This window comes from Macaca fascicularis, chromosome 9 (genome assembly GCF_037993035.2).
Source record: "Macaca fascicularis isolate 582-1 chromosome 9, T2T-MFA8v1.1".
NCBI lineage: Eukaryota > Metazoa > Chordata > Mammalia > Primates > Cercopithecidae > Macaca > Macaca fascicularis.
In genome coordinates, this window is record NC_088383.1 from 84,815,082 (window position 1) to 84,832,509 (window position 17,428).

The 17,428-nt window shown below is 39.9% G+C and overlaps 1 long non-coding RNA gene across 2 annotated transcripts in view; it reads left to right on the forward strand.

Annotated features, from left to right (window-relative positions):
• LOC102119175 (uncharacterized) overlaps positions 1–17,428 on the forward strand; it is a 149,629-nt gene that overhangs the window by 37,664 nt on the left and 94,537 nt on the right. The window contains exons 2-4 of one of the 2 annotated variants that reach the window (XR_012417901.1): positions 153–249; positions 12,053–12,154; positions 12,623–15,608. This is a non-coding gene — a long non-coding RNA (uncharacterized lncRNA). Of the gene's footprint in view, positions 1–152; positions 250–12,052; positions 12,155–12,622; positions 15,609–17,428 lie in introns of those variants that run through there. The other variant, XR_001493507.4, reaches the window with a different exon arrangement.

The following is a 17,428-nucleotide window of genomic DNA, read 5'->3' on the forward strand; positions in this document are numbered from 1 at the left end:
ATTGGGTAATTGGGATGTTTCCAGATGAAATTCAACTTGTAGTTTTAAAAAATGCTTTGAAGAACTGGTTGCCATGGCGCTTTTCTGCTGACAAGATCCTTCACTGGCTCCCACTAAGCAGCAATAATGGGCTTCTGTTTATTCTGTTTCAGGTTACCCCACCTGAACATCCTCCTGGGAGGAAGCAGGGCATGGATCCGAAGGAATTAGTGAAGTCCTTCCCTAGCCATCCTTGATGGCGGAGTCGGGGTGTGTCTCAGCAAAAAGGTTTGTCATTGCAGGGGCTGGAGGGCTTAGGCCTAGTAGCAGCCCAGCTGCAGTGCTGGGGCTTCCCAGACCACTTCACTCCTGGGCAGCTGGGAGTTGAGGAAGAAACCACTGTGCGTTTGTCACCGTATAAACCAGATGGCTGCTTCAGGATATGAACACTAATCCCCTCATATTTGTGGGCAAATGAGTGTCTGGCAGAGAGAATTGCCTTTATTTTAAGAAATAACATGGTCTTAAATATTAATATTCATGTTTTTATAGTATCACTGTTTTAAATTTGAGAAGATCTTTGTTCAAAGTCAATTTTTCAACCTATTGGACACCATTCTTACCCCTCATCCTTAGACTTTTTGTACCCGAGTGTTTATTGTTAGAATGTGAAACATCTGCCCCAGATGCAGTATTTTTGGCCTCATTAAGAGTTTTTCTAGTTCCTCTTCAGTTATGTCAATATTTACCTTGGACAATGCTTTGTATCCTTTTGTTTATAATTCCAGAATTCTCCAAGACAAACTGATTATTCATGACTCTCTGGCCTGGGTTACAATTTAAACATACCTTATGTTGATGTTTTAAGAGTATGAGTCCCCCAGACTATTTCTACTATTTCTCCTAGATTCATAATTCATAATCTTTCATTCCCACTTCATACCTTATATTTTTCCTCCTTCCAGGTATCTTCTAAACATATTCTTTTTTTGTGTGGATTATATTCTTAGAACATGAGATGCAAACTTTTTCCTCCTTTGCCTTTAAAATTCCATGATCCTGGCTGGATGTAGTGGCTCACACCTGTAATCCCAGCACTTTGGGAGGCCATGGCGGGTGGATCACCTGAGGTCAGGAGTTCAAGACCAGCCTGGCCAACATAATGGAACCCTGTCTTTACTAAAAATACAAAAAGTTAACTGGGCGTGGTGGCGGACACCTGTAATCCCAGCTACTTGGGAGGCTGAAGCAGGAAAGTCACTTGAACCCAGGGGGTGGAGGTTGCAGTGAGCTGAGATCACGCCATTGCACTCCAGCCTGGGCAGTAAGAGTGAAATTCCGTCTCAAAAAAAAAAAAAAAAAAAATCCCAGGATCCCTCTCTCCTGCCAAGGATGTTTTTATAACAGTGCATTGTACCCACATTCTTCGAACACTTCCATTGTTTTCCTAGAGAGCACACTCTTCCACACTGCCTGCTCCCTCTTACTAAATTTCTGATCACTGATACAAAAGACACATGACCCTTGTCTCCCCTGTCTGAAGACTATAGTTTAACCTCACACAATGAGTATAAGGAGGCCTTAGTGGGTAAATAGACATCAGAAAGCTCAAGCATGTTTTTCTCAAGTGATCCAATTATACAGAGTCAGTCATCTTTCCTTAATCACTCAGGATTTTATGAATCTACATAATAGTTTCAGTTCTCGACGTGTGCCTTGGAGTTGTAGATGACTTTAAATTTACTATTTTACCTATATTATTACATTTGATCCTTATAAAAACATTATGAGAGAGACCCAGAGGGTTCAAGTAACCTGTTTAAGATTACATTGTAAGTAGAATAAGAATAGTTTTTGCCCTTAAGAATGTTTATATTAATATACTATTTGAGTTTATACAAGTCTTTCTGTTCCTCTAAAATAGTACACTGTTTCTTGATTTGGGAGACATCGCTTGTGCTGTTTCCTTTGCTTGAACTACCTAACTTCTCTCTTTGATTAGATTAACTCTCACCCATTTTTCAAACCTCAACTTCAAGTTCATTTCCTCTAGAAGTATTCCCTGATCTCCTGAGACTGGGCTAGAATTTCTTTCTCTGTGTTCTATAACACCCTTAAAAATATGTAAATAAATTCATCCCATTGTCTGCCACCTAATGATAAATATTAGTTGTGATGTCATTCCCTATCCTATCTCTTATCATACTTTATATATCTTGCTTGCCATTGTATCCCCAGTTACTAGCTCTGGGGAGGTGCACAATATTTGTTGAGTGAATGAGCAATGCACAATGAGTCTTGTAATTGAGGTAGTCTTGGGTCCTTGAACTGAAGAGCAAATGCTGGAGAGGGCACTGAGATTGTCTAGAGAAGTTTAGGCATTTCCAAGTCTAATCCACAGACTACCATCTGAGTGTTGGTATCTAAAATGGTTATCTGTTGTTTGTCTGCCCAACACCCTTTTCCCTTATTTTGCCATCACTCTCTCAGTTTTCCTTTGGGGACTGTCCCCTCCCCCTCTTTTGATCAGTGTTGTTCAGGTGGGGATCCCAACACCTCTTGAACAGAAATAGGTCTAATGAGCATATTCCATCCCCTAGGTGCAGTGTAAAGCTTATGGATGGCATTCAACCCAAACTGGGTTGATGCACGTAACCCTTGGATTTATGCTGAAACTCTTAGAGCAGAGGGTCTGTTTTTTTTCTTTCTAAGATTGCAAGCAACAGAACAAGCCTGGAACTATAGGTTCTTTGGGAATTTCTGAAGACATCAGTGAATCCAACACAGAACATCCAGAGCCAGGAGATAGTGATAGAGTGAAGGCATAATGAAGACATCATTTGAGTACCTGGGGTTCAGTGGTACCTGAAGCAGGATAGAATTTCCAAGTTTATGAACTGATAGATTCCCTTTCTGTTTGCAACTAATTTGAGGTGCATTATTGTCAGTCACCGATAGCTGATAGTGTTCTGACCAGCTCAGTTGGAAACAAAATATCATGCTATTTTTATTACTGACATTAGTGCTTTTTGTCCCTTTGTGGATTTGCCTTATGCTTTCACTTTTTCATATATGTTTTGCATCCATGCAACTTGTCTTAAATAGTTAATCATGAACTAAGTAAGTGAGCATATTTTTGACTGACTTTTCCCAAGTCCAATGTCACGTGACAGGCTCATTGGATGTCCCCCAGTGCATATCTGAGCTGAGTACATGCTTGGGATTCTTTTTCTGCGAATGGTGATGACTTTACACAGATTCATCTTTCACCCTCTCACACTCTGCCTGTTGGACTCCCAGGGTAAACTGTGGGAGAGTGAATTCGCTGGGATCTGGGAGGGTGACCTGTGATCTCAGAGTGATGTAAGTAAACTCCTGAGCCTGTGGAGTCAGAGCCTCAGAGCTGAACCTAACTGAGTTTTGCATCCAGATCTGGGCAGACAAGGCCTTCAAACCCTCTTTGGAGAAACTTCATTCCCCCTTAGAGAGCTGAAGAATCACAAGGAATTGCAGGCTATTTGGTTTTCATGGTTGGTGGACACTGGTCTCTAAGTGCTATGGTGACTTCACGCATGGGCTTCTCTGTCCTATGAACTGAAGGACGGATGCATTCCTTTTTCCCAGAAGCCCTCTATGAAATGCCAATGAAGCTCCCTATGGTGCTTGTTTACCATAATCAATAGATGAATCAATTGCTCTCTATACCTGATTCAAGGAAGTAATTAAAGCAGGGAGGCAGGAGTATCATTAATAGAAATTCAGTCCTCGCTATTTGCCAAAATCTATTTCTGGAAACTGGATCATTGCCTTATGCTTTCACTGAATGTGTATAATGGATAATATATTCCCATTCAAACAGTGTTATATTTGGGAATTGTGTTCCCAAACAAGGCTACAGCTTTACATATCTCAGAGGTGACCTTTCATTGTCCTGAAATCCAAGATACAAACTGCAAAGTCTTAAGATAATGAGATTAGGATCTAATTACTATTAAATTGCAAAAATGTAAAATGACAAGTTTAAAATGGAATTGTATGTTCCATACCTGTTGTTTATATAAGGGCCTGTATTATCCATGAAGTATTCATATATCATTAAAAAATGTATTTGACTATCACAAAAAAATGTATTTGACTATCTCTACTATCTCAGAGAGTAGTGTTACACTCTCTGAATCTGGTAAAGACATGTAGGAGTAACATGCAAATCATCACATATATAATAGAGTAAAATTTCAATTAAAAAGGCATAAAATTATCCATGAGGTGAAACCCATTTTTGCCGTGAACCACATTTATTATTAAGAGGTAAAATCAGCTTCTCTTCTTCAGGAGGCAGAAGTAGGCAAAGTTTAGCACTCACTTCCATGTGGTATATTCAGCAAGGATATTTTGTACTTTCTTCTCATTGTAAACATTCTTTATTTGCTCTTTTCCTGTGATGTCCTAATAATAAGATTTGGCTTTAGGCACATGGGCAGGGTGAGGACCTAAAAATCCTGAGCGAAGGCATGGGCTCCAGCTCACCGTATCAGAGGGCTCTACCTAAAGGCCTGGGACACAAGCACAGCTGACAATGAGGTATTATTTGCCTTCTTTTTGTCAGGATTTCTTTTGCGTATGACTTCCCAAGAAATTTCCTAGGAACATAGGTCCCTGGGTCTTGAGGACACCATCATTTCCATTCCATCAGTACTTTATAGGATTCCTACTGGAACCAAAAAGAGAAAAAATGTTTTCTGCTTAGCCCCAGTTAACCTGAAAATTCAATTAAACAACATTCTCCAAACACTACAGTTCATTGATGATTAACTATGCACGTTCTTGGAAAGGCCAAACTGGATGAAACTGACATTTTGAGAACTATATTTTGCACTGGAATAGAAATTGAAATAGGAATATATTTTTCCTTGCTTGTTTTGATAGCATTTTACTGATAGGAAGTTTGGGGAAGCTTGAGGGGGCAAATATTGAGCTTTTGATTTATTATCAGTGAACATTTTCTCCAAGTTGTACCCCACTGCTTCATTGACAAGTGATGTTTCACAGAATTATCTTTTTGCTTTGGGATTTTATTGCTGCTTTCTCTCTTGCTTCCCTAGAAGATTGTTGGACATATAAGGGTTACAGCCACTGAGGTTAGTGTTGTCTTCTGCATTGGAGGAATTTTCTTGACTTTATCCCAGAATTAGTGAGTATAGCCAATGACTGTGCTGATAGATCCATTCTACTTGGTGACACACTCTTGCCAGAGCAACTGGCAGATGGTCCAGTGTGGAGGATTGCACTGGAATGGGGAAGATGCTGTTAGGAGAGTGGGTCCTATTTATTTAAAGTCATAATCCTCCATTTTTCTCCTGATATTGAGCATTCCTGCTTCATAACTTTGTTCCACCACTCTAATTAGGCAGGCAGCCTTCCTCTGCCATTTTATTTTATTTTATTTTATTTTTGAGACAGGGTCTTACTCTGTCATCCAGGCTGAAGTGCAGTGGTACAATCGGGCTCACTGCAGCCTCAACCTCCTGTGATGGAGTGTTCCTCCTGCCTCAGCCCCTCAAGAAGCAGGGACAATAGGCATGTGCCACCATGCCCAGCTAACTATTGTCTTTTTTGTAAAGATGAGGTTTTACTGTGTTGCCCAGGCTGGTCTTGAACTCCTGAGCTCAAGTGATTTGCCTGTCTCAGCCTCCCAGAGTGCTGGGATTACAGGTGCGAGCCATCACATCTGGCCCTCCTCTGCCATTTTATATTTCCACTTGGTTGTACTTCATTTTCAAATCCAACGTTTTTATTCCTGACACAGAAAACTTTGCCCAAACTACTCTTGGGTGAATGTCTGGGGACGTTATTCCGTAAGTCTACAGCTTGATTCAATCTCCTGCTGAAATTATAACCAGGAAACAGCAGAGTCAATGAAAGGAGACAAGAGGTGCTAACTGAGTGACAAAGGCAATCTCATTGCACTAGAGTTTTTCAGAACAATGATAGACTGGACACAGAGCACATGCCCTGTAAGATGTGTGTGGTGTTGTTTCGTCTTTGGATTGTATTACTGTGCCTTGAATGACATTAGCTCTTGTATATCTTACGTTTCTCTCAGAACATTATTCTCAGAACATGCTACCTTATGTTCCAGGCCCAGGGTGTAAGAAACCTATGAATAACACATTTGTGAGTGTCTAGAAATCCAGATATTGTTTTTTGTTTGTTTGTTTTAAAGTGTTCTTGATGGAAGGAAAAGGAAGCCTCCATTTGCTTCTAAGGAAAAAATAATTTCTTTCCCCCAATGTCCCTTGGATAGCTAATGGCTCTAGAGACAGGCATGGACATGTCTATGGATATAGTCGTACAAGCTCAGAATTTTACCCTTGATTTGTTGGGAATCTTTTCCTTAGAGTCCTTTCATGGATATTAATTATCAATTTTTATTTTTAAGCTGTGGATAGTTTACTCACCCTTGAGAGAAACTTTCTTATGTAAAAGTTGTTTTCCATGGTCCCAAGATGGAAAACAACAAGTTCTTTAATCAAAAGACTCTGAGATACTGGCGCCATCTTTGTCTCTGGTTCCCAAAGTATGTTCTTGGAATCCTGACACCATAAGGAAAGTGTGGGGCAGCAAGCCTTAAGGGAGACTGTTAAAGCAAGACCCAAATCTTCTGTGCATAGCCAATACGTACTTTTTCTCCACCATCTTCTTCCAAGTGGTTATCATTCCTCCTCCATGGAGATCCTGCTTTTCCTGCCCTTTCCAGCCTTTAGCTGATACAGGGAATATGGAAAACATAGAGTGTTCCTTTAGTACTTTATAAAATCAGATCTTCTCGGGAGGTCACACCAAGGGGAATGTTGCTAAAAACAATTGGCTCTTTGGCAATGCTAATCTGCATTTTCCTAAAACAAATACCCAAGAGGGAAAAAGTACGTGTATTAAGATGAAGATGGAGAATGAAGTTATTGATCTTCTTAAAGTTCATAATGTTGGAAGGGTCATGAGAGTAACACACTCTCAAACTGAGTAATAATCTACAAAGAGTTAAAACAAAAGTTCCTCCAGCCATAGCTGCACCCAGAGAAGTGGGACAGAAGTTCTGATTAAGAACTTTGATTTCCCACAGATTGTTTGAGTCTTACATGAAATTTGGAAAGTTTCCCTGACATCAAAGGCTGTTTCTTTTGGCTAATCTATTGAGTATGTTGTACCTGTCCTCCCATGAGCCCCCCACGACTGGGAACATATGTCAGATTCTTCTTGTGCCAGTAATTTAGAGGCTCATGATAATAAAACATCCTTTTTCTAAGTAAAAAAAGAGAGGTCCTGGGGAATTTTAATGCAGCAGAAAATAGCAATGATTTACTCCTCCCTGAAAAAAATATACCAAGTCTGATAGACCCATATCAGAATATTATCTGCATAATTTGAAAATAACACATTGAAGGAAATAGGCCCAATCTCAGTATCCTGTTCACATTTACATCTGGAACAGCTGCCAGGGCCTCTCAGAGTAGATTTTGTTCAGTTGTGCAGGGCCGATCTGAAACCCAGGCAGAAAATGAAAGTGAGCAAATTTACCTCTGGCATTCAAAGAAATGCTTTTGGTCAAAGTGAGTATTTCTGACCATGACTCATTTTCAAAAGAAGCATTGAATTCGCTTTGTCATCTTTGCCTGGATCGGGCTCAATCAGCCCTTTTATGATTTTTAAAATATCCTATATAGCTGGGATGGCATTTATTAGGCTTCAGCTATTCAATATTGCATTTCAATGTATAAAAGTCACTGTTCAATTGAATATTGAGTTTTCTAAGGAAGTAAACCTACAGAAAAGAAATTTGCAAGAATCTAAAATAAATGAGTTTGAGAAAGATCAAACTGCCCTATAGCTGTTTCAAAGATCAAAAGATCTCTCTTTTATAGAAATCAGGAGCAGTTTGAATAGCCTCTTTCCTCTATCGCAAAGCCCCATTTTTTCACTATCATTGATAGCTTGGGACTGCACCATAATGGTATGAAAGGCCTTGGGGAGGAGGGAAGACGATTTCATTCCCAAAAAGGACGCAGGACTTTTTCGTCTGAAATAGCTGGCTTTTAATTTAATTTGATCTGGAGTCCAGTAGAGTGAGCAAATGAAAACCTGTTCTCAGCTCCTTCAGGAGGAGCGGTGGCCTTGAGGGGCATGAGAGGGTCTCCTGATAATTGTTTTTAAAGGCTGCCATGTATCTTTGTTTCTGCCTCTAGGAGAGGCTGGATTATATGGTAGATCACTATCTTTGAGTTCATGTGTTGTGCGTAACCTTAGGAAGTTACTTAATCTTTGTAGATCTCAGCTGCTTCATGTGTAAAATGGGGATAATAATATGTACCTTATTCTTGAAGTAAGCTCCTTCCAATTCAGGGCCTTTGCTAGTGCTGTTCCTTCCACTGGGCTAATTCATGCTTGGCCCCAGAACCCAGCTGGAATAGCTTTCTTCTGGGAAGGCTTCCATGGACCCTCAGACCAAGTCATGCTAACTCCTCCTCCTCCTCCTCCATTAGACCTTGTGCTATGATTTTGCTTGTAGTACTTGCCTCAGTTATAATTGAAAACATTTTGTGTCAGTACTAATGTCATGTTTGGCTCCTTCTATAAGGGATTAGGAAACCTAACTTATTCATCTGTCTCATAAACTAGAACAAAAACAAAATATTTATTTAATGAATGAAATCAACAGAGACAAAGTCTACTAGCAAACGGTAGACGATTAAGAAATGGCAATTTCCCTTGTTCCCCTACACTGTGAGATCCTGGAAGCCAGGACAAGCCTCACCTCTTTACCAGAAGCCCCTACGATGGGGTCTTGACAAAGTAGCTGATTCAGGAACATCTGTGGATGTGCAGGTGGACATTGTCAATCATCTCTCTCTACCTATTTGCCTTCTTCCTCAGCCTGTTCTCTGTCTTCTGTCTAAAAGTGCACTATCAATTTTCAGAGAGATGCTAGAACCCTTGTTCATTTTCTTATATGCCAAGTTTTCTCTGTATAGTTTCATGAAAGCTCCGTAGATGAAGTTTGCAGTAAGAGGTAAGAAACTGGGTCGTGATCATGGTGTTTCTAGCCCCATTTAGAGGGTTAGGTGGAGAGGGTGAGTTGAAGTTGTCAGCCCAGGGAACTTTACACGTGAGGACAGCTTTTAAACATCACCGCCAACATTATCATCATCAGCAACAACTAATAACAGCTTCTTTAAATTTTAAAAAACCTTTGCCTTCTTGTCTAGGAAGAAAAAATCTCCATCAACATCATAGACCACTCATGGTTGTCTACCACTAAAATCTTTTGCTGTGATTAAGGCCATTATTCATAATAAGTTCCTATATTAGTTATTGACTATTGTGAATTAGTTTCTCAATCATTTCATCTGAGAAGATGAAGGGCCAAGTATTAAGTCACTTGGTTGCCTATGTGGGAAGGAAGCATTTCTGTCAGAATTTAGTTGTACGTAACATAATTCAGTGTAGTCATTTTTAGCAGAAATGAGTTTCATACAAGGAATAAGAGCTTACAAAGATCACTAGAAAGGCTGGAGTTCTTGAGGCAGAACTTCCAGGAATCACACCTCAGAACAACGCCTCAGGACTGGCCCATGGAGGCAGCTGCTGCCTCTGCCATGATCAAGTTGGTGAATAAGGAGGTCGCCTCTACAACTGCTGGCTCTGCACCTCACCACGTCTATCCAACCTGCACTTGCCTCTCAATAGCCACAGTGATAGGGTCTGGATCCTGGGGGCTCTGTTATAGTTCCCACATATCTCCACACTGTGCTGGTCAGCAGAAGTAGTGGGCTGCAGCCTCAGCCTTGATGTCTGCTTCTATCATCCAGCTCTCATGAAGGAGTCTGTTTGGCTCATGCTGGGTTTCACATGGAACCTAAGCAGCAGGGGACTCTGGGAAATGAGGTTCTTAGCTTTTCTGACTCTTGAGGGCCATACAGTAGCTATGAGGAGGGATCTTACAATGGACCAGAGTGAATCAGTCTGCAGATTCTATTGCAGGGGTTACATAGGCGGGGTGAGGCGGGACATGGGGGCCAGAGGAACATTTTTGAGAGAGACATAAATGGAGAGGGGGCTGAAAAGAATCTTGACTGGCCTCACAGCTTTGCCTAGAGCTGGTCCTGATTATTAAAATGAGGCATTTTGGGAATGCCACAACAGGGAGACATCATTGTTTTCCTTGGGTAAGTGGTTTTGAGGTCTGTATGTAAAGTTTGTTGAGTAAATAGGCTCCTTCTTCTATGCTCCTGACATTTATGGTGTTGTGTTTTAGTTTCCTTCTGAGCAGAGACGCAAAAGTGTTCCTATACCCCGTTCAGACACTTCTACTACTGGGTAATCTTTCTTCATGCTAGTGTCCATCTTTAAAAACATCCCCATGACATTGAGTGAAAAGAGAAGCTTTAGATGCTATCCAGGAATGTCCAGTACTTTTATCTACTGGGTAAATTGCTATTTCCCTGATGAAGAGACCCAAATGAGGGCTGGAAGTCAGTTATTTTGGATGGATCATGGGATCCCCTCTGGGTTTTGGAAGCAGGCACTATCCTGCCATCTTCTTTTTAACATTCCATCTAGCAAACACCTTAAGCTTTAATAAACATCTTCTTTAATAGTGTTGACTCCAAGCTAATAAGGCAACTAGCAAATCCAGTGAAGGTAAATTTCTCATTAACAATTTATTTAACTTTGTTGAAGAGAGCAATTCCAACTTCTGCTAATTGAGTTTGTAATAAAAACATGGATCCATTTTACTGCCACCCTCAGGACCTTAATCAAACTCCAGGAAAGGTAAAGTCACTCTCATTAGCAGACTAAGAGGCAAAATCCAGGATGGAATGGAAGGTACCAGAACACTGTTAAATTCCAGAAACTTCAACAGGATTATAAAGCAGAGGCACAGACTGGCATTTCACAGTGTTTTGAATTTCATTTGCCAGAGGAAGAGCCCTTTTGACATGAAGCTAAAGCTGTGTGTAAGACTTTGAAGATACTGGCTTTAGTATGTGGGTGATGTGTTCAGTTTCTCCCCCTTTATTTAAGATCTCTCTGTGGAATATGGAAAAGTGTGCTGGCTAGACCTGTAAGAGGACTTGCCCTTTTTTCAGTCAATCCAAAGCCTTTTTCTCTGGCTCCAGGAGGTGGCTGTAATTTAGGAGTTTTATAAGGAAGCACTGAGGAAGACCGCCTAAAGTGACGGCCCTGTGGGCAGAGGGACATGTGGCGTGTCTGTGATCAGCCAGCGATTGAATTTGAAGGGATTTAATAATTCTTCATGAAATTCTCTGCTTTTTCTTCAGACTTTCCTCTGGAAGCCTGATTAAATGCGTATTATTTCTTCTTAAGTGATTTTACAGGTCGTTTATTTTGGATTTATGAGCATCAACATGTTTTAAAAGGTATTAGCGAGCTGTACTGCTGGATACTTGTTCCGTAAATCAGTAACTCTACTCTCTATCAGCATCAGATAATAAGAAATCCTTCAAATTATTACTTTTTTTCTTCTTATATATTCATTCGGGCAACAAATATTTTAAAACACCTACTGGGTGCCAGACATTGTGCTAGGTTCTAGAAATACTCCAGTGAAAAGATAGACATGGCCTTTGCTCTCAGTACATTTTAAACAAAATGTTTAAGTTTGGTGTCTATATTATTGTGAAATTATGGGGAATGAATTTGAGTTAAAGTTCCATTCCCATTCAGCACTCTTCGTCTACTGAGTCAACATCTATATGGAGAGGCATGAGCAGAATATGGTTCCTCTATGTTTTTGACATATGCTGGTATGTGGCTCCGTTTAAGATATGAAGAAAAGATGAGTGGGGGGAAACTTCCCCTTCTCCCCTCATCACCTTCTCCCAAAGTACCTGTCCCATAGAATTTGAAATTGTTCAATTGGTCCAAGTTTTTGCCCCAAAAGAGAAAATGCCCCAAGTGCTGGCAGAAGTCCTGAAACAGCCTATTTTTGGGGGGAGACATCTCAGTTCCTACATCTGCATATACAACTTTCTCTTTGTCTGTGTCCCATTCACAGGGCTGAAGTACAAGGTGCTGGGACCAGTTGTCGGCAAAGGGAGTGTGATTCACTGAGTTAATTACATCAGGATGGAGAAGAGAAGCAAAAAGCCCAAGCCAGGTAACTGGAACTACCTATGAAACTGGAGGGGTGTGGTGAACAAAAGCAAAAGGATTAGTCATAAGGTCAGGAGCAAGGTGAGTCAAGGGAAGTGGTTCAGAAAGTAGACTGTGAGGAATGTCAGGAGGTGGGGAGTGGGGTGCCTGTGTTTTATCTCAAGCCCTGCTTCTCAGTGTAATGGGTAGGGAGGGGACTGTCAGCTGAACAGCTCTTATTAGGCCACATACATGGAGCCCACCAGAAGCGGTTGGCTGTGCAGCAGCTGGAAGTCTCCCCTAGGACAACTTGTTCACTTCACCCACAGCATTGGGAAACCTGGATGAAGAAGAAGGTGGGAGAAGACAAGGAGGCCACCATTTTCTCTGCAGGAAATAGTGGTTAACTCCAAGCAGAGGAGAATTCAGCAGTGTACATGAAGCTTGAGACTTTACAAAATACTTTCCCATCCTTTTCTTTTGTCCTTCTCAGTGACCCCAGGATGAAGAAAGGTAGCTAGATGGAGGATGGTTCTCCCCATTCCACAGATGATGAACTTGAAACCAGCAAGAGTGAGTGAGTTTAAGGTCATATAACTATGTAGGGTCAGGGCTCGAGTGTAAATCTCCTCATTCTAGCTGTAACTCTTTCCATTACAATTTGCTAGTATTCAAATGATATGTAAAAAATAAGCAAATAATGAAACACAGCATTTTGCAAGACATAAGGGTAAGATTGTAACCACATCTCTGTGATTCTCCTGGAGACTTTGGCATTTGCCCTTGGCTACCTCCTGTCTCACTCTTTTGGCCCTGATTGGGCACTGGTAAAAAGGTGTCTGTGAGTATCTACCACACCTGCCTCCCCCAATACACAGACTGGCATTCTTTCTATGGCCACAGTCCTAAGGGTAATTAAGATTGTGGAGTAACAGGAAATATTTTATTCAGTAAGATTATACTCATTTGCTTATTCAGTTGCTGAACTATCTTCCAGGAATACATCAGAAGGTTTTACCATTCTATTTGCCTGCCTTAGTTGGGAGATCTGAAGGAAATGAGTTTAATTCACCCTTCACATTTCTAATTAAAACTTTTTACATTTCAAGCTTTTTGACAGGAAAATAAAAAGAAAAATTGTGTGGAAGGCAGCTTCAAGAACACATAATCCATGTGTGATTGTTTGAGAGCAAGAAGGGTTAAAAAAGGCAACAACAAAAAACCTGCTCATTTTTGCTGCTTGCTTAAGAAAAAAACAACTCAAGCCATCTCCAAATGTAGTTTAATCCATTTTCAGACTCTATACATTATGCATCAAGATTTTGTACAAAAGGAATTTGAGAGGAGCGTTTGCATGAAACCACTTCAGTGGATTAAATTTGCAGTTCAGCACATTAGACTCAAAAAGTATACAAGACATTTTGAGAGTCCTGTCTCCTTCCTTTATATGCATAGTTCCTACTTCAGGTAAATAAGTTTTTAAGAATGAGTGGATTCCAGCAGCTGTCTTTAAGGAAAAAATTAAGAAAGGCTTTGGTCTATCTTCCACTTAGCTTCCCAATGACTGCAAATGTTTGAAGAACAGAAAGCCTAGTTGAGAAGGTGGATCTAAGCTGTTCTGTGGATCTCGAAATTCTTTTAGGCAAAGCCGCCCTATCCAAGGTGGAAAAGCTAATGTGAAAAGACATTCTCAATAGAAGGAGTTCACACAGCGACGTCATAACTGCAAACCCCACACACCTTCAGTTCAGAGTTGAGATGCCACTTGCGTAGACCACCTGGATGGGAAGCTCAGTCAGTCATCCAGATGTCTTCATCTAGTGGAGGCCAAATATCACTGAGACCACATCTGGATGTTTAGTGGGCCAATGACATTTTTATTTCCTGCTGTTTAAATAATGGATTTGGGGGATCTTGGGAACATAGTCTCTATTTCCTCTTACCCCAGAGTTGCTCTGCTGCAGGAGCACACTTTATGGCAATCGGGTCAAATCAGGAGCAGCCAGAGAGCCACCGGTTTCTGGGCTGTTAATGATGGGAGGTCCTAAACTGACAAGCGGAGTCTGACGTCTAAACGTCATGACTGTTATAAACCAGGAGGTGTCCAAACAGCCTATGGAGCACCTGAAAGTTTCTATAATAACTTGTATTTTTTTTTTTCAAGTGTTGAAAAGTTCCTAGCAGTGTGGCTGGTTGCCTGGGTTACAGTGTTGTGTTGACAGCTCTGGTCCTTTTCCTGGCAGCTGAGGATCTGCACAGTGACCAATGAGAGGGGAGCATTCTGCTCTGAACTTTCCATTAGGCTGATGATTCACTTTGAAATCCACACTTTATGAATGCTGTGAATTCAATGTAATGTAGCTGTTGAGGTGTCTACATTCGAATAGGATTCCATTAACTTTATGGTGTGATTAAGTGTCTGAATCATCAGGACTTGGGATTGAATTTATGTGCTTCTGAGAGCCCTTTTGTAGACTGGCAGTTTTGATGAGTGTAATTTGATGTGTGGGATTGGGAGAACAAACCTAGTTGATACCTAAAGAGATATCACCTCAAATATAACAAGGATCTGAGAAGCCAAATTTGAGCATTGAGGTGGGTGGTCACTCTCAGATGTGCATAGAGGAGCTACTCTTCAGCATGCATATTTTTTTCTTTAAAGAACTTGATTTTTGGTGTTAGGAGGGACTTAAAGGTCTGCCGTTATATTGGCTTTCAAATTTTAAAGTACTTAACTATTAATTAGGGTGCTTCTTAAAAAAATGCCAGTTTCCAGATCCTGCCTTCTGATTCTGAGGGGCTGGAATGGGATGTAGGAATGGAATTATAGACCTCCCTGGGAGGAATGCTGACTTAGTTGTTTTGCATTTGGAGGGGTGACAGGCCTCATCCATGGCCTTCCTCACAGCTAGTGGTAAGAGAGTCAAGCGCAGAACTGGATCTCTACATGTTTCCTCAAGGGTCGTTCATCATGTACTTAGTTCATGCTCATGCGAACTGACATTTATGACATGGAAATTATTGGTAGTATGAAAGTCACATGTGCCATATTAGAAAGGAAAAGAACATGGAGTGGCAGAGAGAGTGGCATGTTGCAGTTTAGCAAAAATCAGTTCTGAAATCTCATTTGAAAATTTAAAGTTCTCCCTAACACATAGGGGTTAAATGGGAGATGCACAATGCTTCACATATTTGAGTCAATTTTAGGCAGTTGCTAAGATAGCAGTGTACAAAATATTTTTACTTTTGCATTTCCCTTTATAGATTTCTTTGGACTTAAATACACTGAAATTTTAATTTAAATTCTCCATGTATTTAAATTCCAGAATTGATGAAATTAAACACTTTTTCATTGTTGCTAACAATTTGTATTTATTCTTTAATTCTTTGTGAATCATTTTTCAGATCCTTTGTGAACTTCTCTACTGAGTTGCTGGCTTTTTTTGGTATTGTTTTTAAAGAGCTGTTTTTTTTTTTAAAGTTATTAACTCCATATCTGTCATACAATTTCCTGAAAGTGTTTTTCTGTTTTTTGTTTATTTATGGTTAATTTTCTTTTATATGGGGCAGTTTAAACTTTTTCTACAGAAACATTAAACTCATTGCTTTTTTTTTGTTCTTTGTGATGATGTTTCATCAGTTTTATTTGTTAAAGCTCTCCCTATCACAAGATCAGGAAAATCATTACTTATACTTTCTTATAGCTATTTTGTAGTTCTAACATTTGGATTTGCTGCTTTCACTTGTTGGTATGCTTTGTAAAATGTAACATACAAAATATAAATATATAACATATAAACATTATTCCTCAAATAGTTGTCCTAGTATCATTTCCTGTATATTACTTTCTAATTGGTTTGTAAAATACATGGTAACTACCATTTATTATATACTTAGGTACAGTGCTAAATATATTTAATGATTATTCATTTTAATGCATATATATTTTATTTGGTTCTTACAACAACATTCTAGGAGTTATTTTTAATTCCCGTTTACAGATGAGCAAACAGAGGCTTAGATAGCTCAAGTTGCTTGTCTATTAAGAGGCAGAGCGGAGAGGCAACCTGAAGATAGAGTGACTCCAAAGTCCACAGACTCAGTCACCCAAATCAGTTTTACCACAAAACACATTCTTAGTATAGGTCATTTTAGGGTTTTGTATTCTGTTTCATTAACTAGGTTTCTATTTTTTTGCACTAATATCATACTTTTAAGTGTTTTAGCTTTATAATGGTTTTAAAACTGAAAGCTGTCACACTTTATTACTCTTCAGCTTTTCAAATATTGAACTCTCACTGGTTCAATATTCATGTTCACCTCAGACTAACATCAGCAAATACAAAAATGCTTCCTGAGATTTTCAGTGGAGTTACTTTTAAAACTTGACATCTTTCCTATATTTAAACTTTGCATCTAGCAAAATGTCCTTTAGAAGAGTTTTATAATTTTCTTCAAACAGGTCCTTTACATCTTACTGCCACTTTAAGTATTCTGTATGTTTGTCACTCTTGTAAGAGATTTTTTTCCATTATATTTTCTAACCATTGTTAATTTATAATCTATTTTTTTTTTTTTTTTTTTTTTTGAGATGGAGTCTCACTTTGTCACCCAGGCTGGAGTGCAGTGGCACGATCTCGGCTCACTGCAACCTCCACCCACTGGGATCAAGCAATTCTCCTGCCTCAGCCTCCTGGGTAGCTGGAATTACAGGTGTGCACACCATGCCCAGTTAATTTTTGTATTTTGGGTAGAGATGGGGTTTTGCCACGTTGGCCAGGCTGGTCGCGAACTCCTGACCTCAAGTGATCCTCCCATCTTGGCCTCCCAAAGTGTTGGGATTACAGGCGTGAGCCACCAACCGAGCCCGGCCAGATAATCTATGTTTTAATATTTATTTTCTCATTTGGCTTCTTACTGAAATTTTTAGAATGATTTTCTCATGGGTTTTCGTTGTAGATAGTCTTACAGTCTACAAACAATAATGATTTTGGTTTTGTGTTAATTATACTTTTAAGTCCTACACGCTGTCTTATGGCAGTGGTAGAAAAATCAAAATACTATTGGTGAAAACAGCCAACCAACCAGCGTATCAGTCTGCCTTCTGCACTTTCTTTCACAAGAGATTTACAAAGTACCTATCCTGCACCAGAAACCATGCTCGACCTTGGAGATAGAGCACCAAACGAGATAGAAACAGTTTCTGTCCTTCCAGAGCTACAGCCTAAGCTGGAGACAGACATTAAACATGGAATGATACAATTACTTCAAATCACAACCCTTATCTCATTCCTGATTT